The sequence below is a fragment of the Cydia fagiglandana genome, chromosome 10 (assembly GCF_963556715.1).
Source record: "Cydia fagiglandana chromosome 10, ilCydFagi1.1, whole genome shotgun sequence".
Classification (NCBI taxonomy): Eukaryota; Metazoa; Arthropoda; class Insecta; order Lepidoptera; family Tortricidae; genus Cydia; species Cydia fagiglandana.
Genome location: NC_085941.1, coordinates 10,108,549 through 10,120,560, shown reverse-complemented (window position 1 = coordinate 10,120,560; position 12,012 = coordinate 10,108,549). Strand labels below are relative to the sequence as shown.

General features: G+C 38.1%; 1 protein-coding gene across 1 annotated transcript in view; it reads right to left on the bottom strand.

Annotated features, from left to right (window-relative positions):
• LOC134668127 (uncharacterized) overlaps positions 1–11,628 on the bottom strand; it is a 127,327-nt gene extending 115,699 nt beyond the window's left edge. Inside the window, exon 1 of the mRNA XM_063525634.1 lies at positions 11,320–11,628. The gene's annotated coding sequence lies outside the window, so the exon portion shown is untranslated. The remainder of the gene's footprint in view (positions 1–11,319) is intronic.
• Positions 11,629–12,012: the final 384 nt, after the last annotated feature.

The following is a 12,012-nucleotide window of genomic DNA, read 5'->3' as shown; positions in this document are numbered from 1 at the left end:
TCTAAATAAAATATGGCTTATCGTGTACAGAGAATGAGAGAGGGTAATCTGACGATTATGGGCACATATTTCATGAGATTTATTGAATTATAGGAATTTTTGATATAAGTGTACCATATATATGAATAACATAATAAATAATATTGGTAAACTTGTCACTTAAAAAAAAAAAAAAAAGTGTAGACCTACACAACATAAATAAACGCGCCATAAAACTAATTATCAAATTACTTGACCATTTATTAGCTTTTCTTATTGTTAGCACCCCTGCTACATATGTGTTTGTACATGCTCTGGACATTGAAGGTACGACCGGTTCATTTTACTGCTGTGCTCGTATGGTTTTTGTGAAGTTGTACCTACCGAATTAAATCCTTAAAATACCGGGTGTGGCCTGTAATATGAGCAAAAAATTAAACTGTAGGCTGGACTCCTCATACTGACTAACATTTGTTCAGCGACTTTTAAAAATAACTTGTGGTTTGATTTTTAATACACTTTAAAGTTTATTCTAAGACGCAATGTATTGCGAATTTTGTTTTGTTTAAGGCGTGACAAGCAACGTCAATCACAATGATATGGCGTGGCGATGTAGTCCATTGAAGATAATATTTATTTTGTATGAAAAATAGAGAGTCTAAATAATTCATAATTTTTAAAAGCTGTAGAACAAAAGTGTCACCGTTTGTGGAGTACAATCTATGTTTTAATTATTTGCTCATGTTACAGGCCACACCCGGTATTGTAGGACTGTTATATTTTTAGCATCTAAAATCACCCAAGTATCTACATATTAGTAAATAAAGTTGTTGACTAGGTACTTCAGTACCTAACTTACAATTATACTGTTTACTTGCCACTTGCGGTTAGACGTATTTTTGTAAATTAACAGCAGGAAATAATGAGTCTGACATATTTTATGCCTAATTGAGAAAAAAACACGGTAACCCGTCAGTATCGTGTCTCATAATTCTCATAAACAATTGTCATGGCTGTTTTTATAAATTTATAATTCGATTATGCATTCTCATTTCCTATAAGCGACAGATGCGGACAGATATTTAAACGATAACACCGCCATAAGGCTGGCACAGCTCAAGATCCCCTGAACTGATAATGGACCGCTAATATAATTCCATCGTTTCCTATTCTGTTCTCCCAAGCTAAAAATATCAAAATACGTATATCATTCCATTTGGCGTTTTATTTCAAAAACTAGGAACAACTTTGGAAGTTTACTGCGCATTCCACCACAAAGTTGTTTATGCCGATGGTGAAATATTGAACGAGCATCGTCGCGTACTAAGTTTCGAATGGTAAAAGGTAGTGGCGCTGTGTAAAACCGCAGATGTATGTTTGTGAGCTACGTTCGCTAGTATTTTGATGTTTCCGTACTCTTTCCGTAACTGTTCGCGAAAACACTGCGAACAAGGATTTTGCTCTCTCGGACAATTAAGCTAACGTACGTATCGAAAATAGATGGTGCACCGAGTCTGACGTGAGTGGGAACTTTTTGGAGAATCCGAACAAATACCGATAAAAATAACTTTAACCTGTATCATTGTTTACTCCTCGGTTTAGGAAAATTGTCCATTTAATGGTTACAAGGAAAATATACCTGTTAGTAAGGAGCTTTGTAAACTGCTGAACTGTCGTATTTGAATTTCTGTATCTAGTTAGTACACGGATAGTACCTACAAATTACGATTGTTCATGTTTTACGTGTCAGCCGTATGTGTTTGCACGTGCGCGTGCGGCGTTGTAGTATACAGATCCTTATGAGAAATGGCACACCGCTTGCGTGACGTGTGCGTGTGCGGCTCCAACATTTTAGCGCACGCACACGCGCACGTCACGCACACGCAAGCCGGTGTGGCTCGGCCTTAAAGGAAAGATTCCAGGCTACACCATCTAACAGGATCGGACTTTCAAATCGCCGTAAATGTAAATCGTTTTGCAATGGTGAAAATGCCTTGCAGATATTAATTTTCTTTTCACCACACCAGCTCGTAAAAGATCCTCTCTCTCTCTGTTCTTCAAAAAATTATGATAAAGTTGCATTTTATTAACAAGAACGGCAAAGTAATTTTTTGGCTGGTAGAATGATTTTGTATGATAAATAGGTATTTACAGTTACTATTATACGTCACGTTGGTGTGGTGCTAAATTGTGTGTCTCACTCGTAGCAAAGTTTGTTGAACCCTCGTGCCTCGAAACCCCCGCATCGCTCAAGTTTCCACTTTTCGAACAACCCCACGCTCGTAGTTCAATTTTGCAATCTTTCGCTTGCTCGGGTATCAATACCAGCACAAGGAGTAAAACACCAGCTTTGCCTCATGTAAAACAAATAATTATCTTACAAGTTTATTAAACAGGAATATCGTTTGATAAAAAAAAACCGTCGCCTTATTTCAAAAATTCGTGTTTACAAAAGTTGTAAGGTGTATTCGGGTAATACCGAATGTCGGATAATTCCGAAATTCAGATGAAAATCACCCTTAATTCCATCATAATAAAAGTCTCTTTTCGGAATTATCCGACAGTTTTCAACATTCGGAATTACCCGAGTAAACCTTACCTACATTGTAGCTTCAAAATTGCACTCGAAGCTTGAAGTTATTGAAAACTATCCTCTCGCTGTTTTCGTACTCCCTTCGATTTTTCCCGTACCTACTTCAGTCGGAATGTCCAGTCAGCGTCGTATCGTATAGTAGGTAGCATCCAAAGTATTCAAATAGTTCGGTACGCCATACTAATTATACGGTGTACCGAACTATTTGAATACTTTGGATGCTACCTACTATATGACGCTGACTGCCCCTCGGAATAATCTGGTTTTACCTGACTGGGTGGTGCAACATGGATTTGTAATTTTGATTAAATTTTCTTTTACATAACTATGCAATGAGACGCACCCACTGCCTGTTATCAGTGATTTCGCATCTAAGATGAGTATCGGATATACCTATGTAATTATACGTTACATATGATTGAGGTAAATTCTATCGTGGTAAAAAAACGGTGATCATGATCACATATTTTTTTAAACAAAAAATATGTTATTAGTTAGATATTGAGTATTTTAATGCTCAGGTCATACTGAACGGCCTTTAATAGGTAATGTAATGTAAAATCATCTAATGCTATAATTATAATTCACATAAAGTACTAAAAATAACAAGCACATGTGAGTTATATTACTAACATAATATGAATTGTTGCCTATAATAATTTGGAGAAACTAGGTATTTGTATGAAGATAAGAAATTCTCTTATAATCCGTGAGAGTTACGTTTAAATATTATAAAAATATAGAATAGGTATACATTTGTAATATTTACATTTATTGTATAATTTTTAACTCGTTAGTCACAAAACACGTACTTAACAAACAACCTTTATTTCACCTCTATGGTATTGGATAGAACAACAGGCCAAAAGCATCTACAACAATCCTATAGGTACAGTCCTATAACCGCGAACATCGAAGTTCGCAAATTGCGGGCATTTTTTTCTGTCACTCTAAGTACAGTCAAGGAATTTAAATTCCGACCCATTTCGTACTTTGTCACAGTGACAACCGTATGAGGTCTCTAGTAGAGATGCAAGGGATAGTTGTTTGGCCGGATACCGGATACCGGATATCCGGCCCGGACACTGGCCGAATATCCGGTATCCGGCCGCCGGATATTCGGCCGGCGGAACTATACCTACATTTCGGTTTTTCAGGTGCACATTCTGCAGGTTTGACCTGTTTCGTAGTAAACGTTCGCGCGGACTAATTTCTAGGTTCGAAATGAGTGCGCGTGCAAGTCAGTGGAATGATTAAATTGTTTTAAAATAATAAACAAGTACGATTATGACCGTGTCTGGTTCTTAAATCCAATTTATTTACTCCGAAATCAAGCAATGTTACTATCCGGTATCCGGCCGAATAGTAAGTCACTATCCGGTATCCGGCCGGATAGTAAAATCATGGCCGGATACCGGATAGTAACCGGATATCAGTACGAAATGGGTCGGAATTTAAATTCCTTGACTGTACCTACGCCTTCTTTGGAGTAAATGAGAAAGATCCCCGCAATTTGCGAATTTCGGTTTTCGCGGTAACCCCTCAGACGCGAGACGGCCCGATTCGAACTTTATGGTACGTCAGTTGATAGATCTAGAAACGATATGGATTAGATATGTCAGTGTCATGGCGCCTCTACACTATGGGCCAACGCCGGCCACTCCAAGGGACGCAGGCATGCGGTACAATGTACAATATCACTTGCTCGCTCTAACGCATAAATGCGTCCCTTGGAGTGGCCGGCGCTGGGCCATCGTATAGAGGAGCCATCGAATGTGACGTTTTTCCAAACAAAAACGTCACTTTTGACATTGACATATCTAATCCATATCGTTTATAGATTTATTAATTGACGTGTCTTAAAGTTAGAATCGGGTAGAGAGACATTTTACCTCTAAAAGAGATCGCATTATATTGCAACAGACCTATATATTTTTAGTGTTCCGTACAAAACTTTTTTTTTTTTTTTATTATGAATGGGCTTACTCATGGCCACAGACTAGCCGAGGCGTAGACGTGGCCTACGATGGAGCGAGCTCGCCCAGAAGGTGCCTGTTCACTCTTGATTTGAAGGTTGCCGGGTTATAAGAACACGGAAATATAGACGCCGGCAAGGAATTCCATTCCTTGGCAGTACGCATAAGGAAAGTAGAAGCAAAGCGCTTCGTGCGAATTGGTGGAATATTTACCAAGTAAGGATGGAAACCGGCCGTGCGTCTAAAAGTCCGATGGTAGAATGGGGACGGTGGAATAAGCTCGTGTAGCTCTTGGGCACACTCCCCGAAGTGCAACCTGTAGAATACCGACAGGCTGGCGACTTTCCGCCGATGGGCCAAAGACTGAAGCTTAGCCGTTAGCTTCTTGTCGCCAATCATCCTCCTGGCTCTGCGCTCCACTGAGTCCAAAGCGGCGAGTTGGTATTTAGCTGAGCCATCCCACAGGTGGCTGCAATACTCCATACACGACCGGACTGAGCTTTGTAAAGTGTTAGAAGCTGTCCAGGTGTGAAGTATCGTTTCACCTTATTTAGGACGCCCAGCTTTCTGGCCTAAATTTGTGCTTTAGACTCAATGAAGCTGCCGAAGCTGAGGACTGAACTCAGCTCCATGCCGAGGAGTTCCAGGCTGTCGGCAATAGGTACAGATGCACCCCGGAAAGAAGGAGTCAGGTCGAATGGACTCCGTTTTGCGGAAAATAGACACGTCTGCGTTTTGGAGGCATTGAACGTGACCAGATTGTCATCACCCCACTGGGAAACGAGACTAAGGGTCAAGTTCATTCGCTCAACCATGGCCTCTCTCTGTGAACGTATATCCTCCCTGCTGTCCCCTGCACTAGCCAAATATCTCTCAACAACCGTACTGTCATCTGCATAACCTACAATGCTGGGTTGCAGCATGTCGTTAATGTGGAGCAGGAAAAGGGTTGCGGAGAGAACAGACCCCTGAGGAACACCGGCGTCAATGGCCATGAGGTCTGAAGAGCAGCCATCAATAACTACTCTGATCGACCGTTCACTCAAGAAATCAGATAGCCAGCTACAAAAGTCAGCAGGGATGCCGTATGCAGGAAGCTTGCTAAGGAGACTTGCGTGCCAAACCCTGTCAAAGGCCTTCGAGATGTCCAGTGAAACAGCAAGCGCTTCACCGTTCCTCTCGATGGCCTCGCCGCAGCAGTGCGTGACATACGCTAAAAGATCCCCAGTAGACCGACCTCGGCGAAAGCCATATTGACGGTCACTGAGCAGATCATTTGCTTCGAGGTATGCCAGCAGCTTGCCGTTAAGTACCCTTTCCATGACTTTACAGAGCATGGAGGTAATGGCGATTGGTCGGTAATTGCAGGGATCTTCTTTACGGAATCTTTGTTTACGGAACACTTATGGGATCACTTCGGTCTTGCAAATCAGTTAAATACGTTTTTCTCAGAGACCGTTTGACATAGATATTTATTATCTATATTAGCAAACAGAAATACATAACCGCACTAAGTATGTACTAGTACATACTACATAGATATCTTTAGAGAGAGTTGATATCTCAATAAATGTGAAACTTTCAGTAGTAATTGCCGGCTACAACGCGGCGTAGCACTATCAGAAAACCATTTCAAAGGACGTTACTCCGCTACACAAACTTTATACGCCGAATAACTTTAATAACTGCGAATTTGAAGCTTTCCCGATATAAAATCTCATACGTTGCAGACAAAGAACGTTATAAGTGACAAAATGCACCTTCTGATATTGAAAAGCAGTAAGACTGCCGTATCCGAACTTCAAGATATTCACAAGAGACGACACGCACTAGATCCATTCTAGGTACGTTATAGTTTAGATATCAACTAGTTCTCTTTTGCAGCGAAATTCGGGCAACCAATGTCACTTTTACGTTAGATAGCGTAAGATATCTATTAGATGTGAATTGGATCTCTAAGTCATATCCTCAGGAAATCGTTCAAGAGTATCTCCAGAATCGCGCAAATGTCAAATTTGACAGGTTAGATCTTAAACATATCGTTATCGTATCTTGGTGATGTCTAAAAGATATCTAATAGATGTCTATTTCAAAATCCGAATCGGGCCCAGAGTCATATCCAGATCGTAGATTGTTACGGCCCGATTCGAACTTTAAAATACGTCAATTAATAGATTTTTAAACAATATGGGCTAGATATGTCAGTGTCAAAAGTGACGTTTCAAACAAAAACGTCGCTTTTGACACTGACATATGTAATCCATATTGTATCTAGACCTTATATTTGACGTATCTTACAAAGCTCACCTTCTTATACTGAAAAGTAGTAAGAGTCATATGCAGATCATAGATTTTATTGTCTTACCCGGTACCCCCTTATTAATAAAACTTTGCGGGCCTGATTTAGTTAAATTATTTTTTATCCCTTTCTTACAAATACATAAATCAATATGAATATGAGATATAAGGACAAACGATTATTAGCTAATTGAGTTTTGTAGTACGTTTATGAATAAAAGGGTAACTCTTACCCAGTGTAAGGCATATTCTGAAGCATAAAATACGAAACTGATTTGATATTTTAAAAATCAATGCGTTGCGTCGCACGCGCGTAACTGTGACTCAAGAGAAAGAGCGACACATGATATTGATATCAAATCGATAGCAGAATTTACGATGCTGAATGGCCTTAAGTGAGTTTGCTGAAACTACGACGGTAAATATGTTATTGCAGTTCAGTTCAATAGCACCATAGCAATGAATCTTTAGATGCACGTCTTTCCTACCAATGCTATCTGACTTGAAACTACGAGCAGTGTTTGTTATTCGGTAGTGATGTATGTTAACTTCATTGCGAGACGACATATTTATTAAAAGTAAAGAGAATTTGAATTCTGTAGCTACTCTTATTCTCTTTGATTAAATTAAGTTATTTCAATTCCTGAATTGTACTGACACATCGAATTTTAACTTATTTTACTTTTGGTTTTGATCTTTACTACGATGATTTTTTTTATTATGAATGGGCTTACTCATGGCCACAGACTAGCCGATGCGTAGACGTGGCCTACGATGGAGCGAGCTCGCCCAGAAGGTGCCTGTTCACTCTTTAAGTCAGAGATTTTGTATCAAGTACTTATTGCAATTTATGAAACGTTTGCGATGTGAATGTTGAGTCACAAATTCTTCCATTCAGAATACTTATACCATACTATTAATTGGATTTAATTTATATGTGACGTTATCTATGAAAAGGGACCTTATTGTCGATGGCGCTTACGTCATTATTAACGATAATATAAATACAATGCCGCGCGACGCTGTGCGGCGTATGCGCCATCGACATAAGGTCCCTTTTCATATATAATGCCCCATCATCATCATCATCATCTCAGCCTATATACGTCCCACTGCTGGGCACAGGCCTCCTCTCGAGCGCGAGAGGGCTTGGGCTATAGTCCCCACGCTAGCCCAATGCGGATTGGGGACTTCACATACACCTTTGAATTTCTTCGCAGATGTATGCAGGTTTCCTCACGATGTTTTCCTTCACCGAAAAGCGACTGGTAAATATCAAATGATATTTCGTACTTACATAAGTTCCGAAAAACTCGGAACTCGAAAAAGTACGAGCCGGGGTTTGAACCCGCGACCTCCGGATTGCAATTCGCACGCTCTTACCGCTAGGCCACCAGCGCTCTATATCTGAGCTTAAATAATTTGACATAACCAAATATAGGTATTTAATCTGTTTTATGTTTATGTTCGACAATTCTAAATTCCAAAAATTCTAGGCTTTCGTACCCCAAAAGACTGCCATCGGAATTATTTTGCTGGCTTCCGTATCCATCCATCTTACCTACCGTAATGGGTAGATCTTTATAAATTTCACATAGTGCGTATCACCTTATTCCCGCAGTTATAATATTACAACTCGGTATTATTTTTATGTTAGTATGTATAGTCAGCATGACCAATAGTTTTACTGGCCGTACATTGTTTAATAATCATGTATGATGTTACTGAATATTTGCACTTCGCCAGATAGGTAACATTTTGGAGTAATAAAAACATGTTACTGGTTCTAGAAGGGTTACCCCCACCGATAAAATAAAACTGTAATTAGAATGAAACAAAAGATATGGTGCGCCGCGCGAAACTAGCTACGGGAGGTAGTTACATATTTATATTGCGCGGAATAAAAAGGGTTTTCATGTTTTGCGCTAATTAATACGAAAATATGTTATATTTAACATGCTACTAATGACGTCGCCTAGCTATATCACAGGCTAACGATATACACCACAAATTAAATGAAAATTAAATGTTAACGTGTTTTTTAGGGTTCCGTACCTCAAAAGGAAAAAAACGGATTCCTTATAGGATCACTCGTGCGTCTGTCTGTCTGTCTGTCCGTCTGTCACAGCCTATTTTCTCCGAAACTACTGGACCAATTAAGTTGAAATTTCGTACACATATGTAAGTTTGTGACCCAAAGACGGACATGTAATGTAAACAAATGAATTTTAAACATGGGGGCCACTTTTGGGGGGTAAATGAGAAAATAAAAAAATAAAGTTTTTCAAACTATATCGTGTTATATATCAAATGAAAGAGCTCAATGTGAGAATCTCAAACATATTTTTTTTATCATTATAGAATAAACAGTTTAGAAGTAATTCAAGAGAATAGGAAAAAAATGACCATTCCCCCCCCCCTTTATCTCCGAAACTACTGGGTCTAAAATTTTGAAAAAAATACATAAAATAGGTCTTTACCTATAGATGACAGGAAAACCTATTAGAAATATGTAGTCAAGCGTGAGTCGGACCAATTACTTAGTTTTTGATCCGGCCCCTACGGGTTTTTTAAAGGCAATTCACTCGCGTTTCACATATTTATTTAAAAAAATACATTGTTAAAAATTTAGCAATGTGTATGGAACCCTTGGAACGCGAGTCCGACTCGCACTTGGCCGGTTTTTTTTATATTAATTTAACTTTACCCTTATGGTTGCTTGGAGTCTGCCTTTGGAAATTTTATTTAGTTTCCGTGAGATTTTTTTATGGTGTTTGCCCTCGTTTTGAAATCCCTCGATTCATACGAATTAGTTTCCTTGTTGTAAACAAATACTACACATCAAAACCTTCCAACTGGCTCCTCCTATTCTTATTAACCACACTTATTATTATTTATAATTTTCCTATTTTATTTACAATGTTTAACAATATTATAAATTGTTGCGAAAAACTCCCAAAAATAAAATCCGGACATGGGCACAAAATTTGTCTTCATCTTTCTTCATACCAATACCTATAGTTACTAGTTATAAATACTTATAGTTAGGTACAACCTGCAAAAGGCAAAGGTTCTAAAAATGCGGCTTTTTTAACTTTCATTTTTATAATTTCTAAAGGGTTTACCTTCATGCAGTTCTGTTAAACTAAATAAATATCACATAGTCTATTTTTTTATTCGGTATAAAAAAATAGACTTTAAATGTCTGAGGTGGCAGTTACCTACCCTGAAACCTCCGACGCATCAGTATAATACGATACAAGTGCGAAAAGTAGGAAATTCGCACGTTTTAACTCGACACGAGTTGCGAATTAATTTTTCGCACGGGTATTGTACGTTTCACAGTTCATATGGCGCTTTTAATTTTTGACATAGGCACGTATTGTCCTTAATCCCGACCTAGGTAAAGTAGCCATATGTACCTACTATGAAAATTACTAAATTACGAAAAATATTCTTATAGGGCTCTACAGCCACTACCACGAAATGTAACATAAAACCCCAAGAGTAACCGATTGCAAAAAGCATTCAAAACCGCATTATGAACCGAAACATTGTTTCCATTTGTAAGCAATATTGCCTGAAATGATTTTTTTTGCACCTAAATACCACCAGTTGGCTAGTAAAAAAAATGTGCAATAATATTAAATACAAATAAATCATTCACATCGTTATTCCGCTGAAAGTTTAAACTAAATTAAAACGCAAAAAAGGCTCGCTTAAACTTTGAATCAAAGAGAGAGCTATCCCAAAACTATAACAGGCCTTACAAGACATTAAGTGAATGCAACAAAAATATTATTATTTAAAGAAATCGGAAATAAGTTTTTAACTATAACAGGACTTACAAGACATTAAGTGAATGCAACAAAAATATTATTATTTAAAGAAATCGGAAATAAGTTTTTAACTACACGTACAATGGTATTTTACTACCTAGGTGCGTACCGGATCGTTTATTTTCCGAGCACTGCTAGTAATGTAGGCACCAACTACCAATACTAGAATTGCTACAAGCCGCTTTCAACTCGTAGCAGCTCCGCTACATGAAAGCGAAATATTGTTCTGAAACTATATCTGTCACTATTACGCCTACCCGTATTATAATTTAAAATCATATAAATTATTGTACTTGCATAATCTAAATAAAAAATAATGCATTATAAATGGTTAATTGCATGATGCCAAAAAAATTAAGCCTAGAATACCTATTCTATTTGTAATAGTAAATACCAGTAAAATGAAAAACATAAATAAAAACGTTAATATAAAATAAAATAAAAAACAAAAAACAACCAACCCAAATCCGGAGCAAATAAAATCCAAATAGAAAAGTGCACTTAATAATAAAACACTTCACAAACAGAATCTTTCGGCACACCGATACGATATAGCACATAAATGAAAAAAAAAAATGTTCAACGCTCTATTAATGCAAAATGCACTTTTACATACACCAACTAAAAACTTTACCGTTTGCCTCCTCCTGTATTGTATAACAGTCAAGTGTAAAAAAAGTTCGTTTATCAAATAACGGAAAAAAGTTTCGCGAATTTAAAATTCGTATTTGGAACTTTCGCGTCGGCCGGCACGCGTAACTCTGGAATTCGAATGTGGAATTTTCGGCTATGATGGGTAAGATGTGCGCATAGCTGTGGCTTAGATGAGACTGTGGCGTAGAACCGCGCGGCCGCTGTGTGTGACCAGCCGACTTTCGCCCCGACCCGTCGCCCGACAGCTCCAGCGACCAATGACGCATCCAGGACCACATTTTATTCCCAATATTTAGTACCGTGACTAATATTTTCAAATAATTTTCCCAGTAAATTAACGGTATTCCACTGGATTAATACGGCGTGTTGTATATCCGCGGTGGATCAGTCGTACGACTAGTCGGAACTGCTTTTATGTGAGCGCCCTTAGATTAGGGGTTGTGAATGGATGTTGTTGACACAGAAATTTTTGCACCATTGCATTGTTATTGACGAGGTGCTCTTTAATTAATTAGGTCATTTAAATTTAACTAAATCAATTTTAAATTATATATCAATCTCAATTTTCAAGATTCTTAGGCGAAAAGCGATGATTATTTTCAACCAATAAAAAACGTCGTCTTTTTATTCATCAATTAAAAAACATTTAATTACTAACTATAATAAATTCCAA